The sequence below is a fragment of the Penaeus chinensis genome, chromosome 37 (genome assembly GCF_019202785.1).
Source record: "Penaeus chinensis breed Huanghai No. 1 chromosome 37, ASM1920278v2, whole genome shotgun sequence".
NCBI classification, from domain to species: Eukaryota; Metazoa; Arthropoda; class Malacostraca; order Decapoda; family Penaeidae; genus Penaeus; species Penaeus chinensis.
In genome coordinates this window covers 8,426,727-8,428,413 of record NC_061855.1, presented here as the reverse complement: position 1 = coordinate 8,428,413, position 1,687 = coordinate 8,426,727, and positions in this window count along the sequence as shown.

Sequence of the window (1,687 nt, the reverse complement as noted above, 5' to 3'; positions counted from 1 at the left end):
CATCCTTTGATCATGAAGAGTAAGAGATATTTGATTGTCATTAAAAAGTGTATTTATTCTGCATCGACCCTTTTACCTCAGCTTCATCATGTAAATATTAGACTTCCCTCTCTTTTCATTCTCAAAAGATGTGAGCATTACCAAGTATCCATCTAAATCAAATAAAAATAGACTCTAGACAATTCGTTTCATAATATCAAATTAACCTATTTTCTATCGCGCATGCCTGACTTTTTTGTAGTGTTCATGCAACCGCAAACGCGAGCCAAGAGCCGCGACCAGGACGGAATTTCAAAGCAGCATTAGCAGGGAGCAGTGTAAATGTATCACATGCTGCATGTTATCTTCTTCCGAGGGCAATGATCGTATATACTGTGCACGCACGCACGCTCACATACACACACACACACACACACACACACACACACACACACACACACACACACACACACACACACACACACACACACACATTTCACTCTAGGTCCTATTTTGGCATCCAATTTCTTCATGACACTCTATTATGTTCTTCTTCTCATGCTGGCATATCCATCTTCCTTTGATTCGCTCAGCATGGCCATTTTTCCTTCCCTTGGTCTTTTACCAGCTATTCTTCTTTCAGTCATCTCCTTCAATAACACGTCTCCACATAACACACGTCTAATCCACCTCTTTATTGGTCTTCCTCTCTGTCTAGCTTATTTTTTTCCATCCTTCTCCAAACCCACATTTCCAAAGCCTCTATTATCTGAAACATGGCTGCTTTTATTGTCCATATTTCTGGCTCATACAAGAGCACACTCCAGACACCGCTTTCACAATGTTTTTCTTCACATTCTGACTCATATTCCTGCTTAACAGTTCTTTCCTTCTACTTAAGAGCTGCTTTTGCCATTGCAATTCTTGCTCTAATTTCTGCAACACATTTCCGATCCACGATCGCAAAAAACAAAACTTCACTTGTTCTAACAGTTTACCACCTTGTCGAGATATAACCATAAGCTTTGTCTTCTTTACACTGCTCTTCATTCCATATTTCTGTGTTACTTCATTTACTCCGTCCATTATTATCTGTAATCTGTTCCCAGTTTCCGCAACCATGCCTTGATCGTCTGCCAACTTTACATCTTTTAATAATCCTCCTCCAGCATTCACTCCTTCATTGGTCTCATGCAATGTCACAATCCTCTCTGCATAGATTGAAAATATCAGAGGGGACAGTGAACAACCTTGTCAGACTCCTCTACCTATTGTTTGTGGATCTGATTCATCACCCATAGCTCTGTCCACTGTCTCTTGCTTCATATACAATTCACAAATCAATAATTCTATCATCCCAGTCTATTCCAAGGTCTTTCAAAATATCCATTATCTTAACACAATCCACCCTATCGAACGTTTTCTCTTAATCCACAAGGGATTTTTTCCTTCTATGGTCTGATATCTTTTCACGGAGCATACACCGACTGCATCTCTGGTACCACATTCTCTCTTAAAACAGATTGTGTTTTGCTGATGCCTTTCCTTCTAGTCTTTTATTCAGTACCCTAAGTACTGATGAATGTGTAATTAGGATGATGGTTCTGTATTCCCAACATGTAGTTGCATTCACTTTTTTGACAAGAGTATTATGACTGCCTTTGTGAATTCTGCTAGACATCTTCATAAATTATCTTACATATATTAA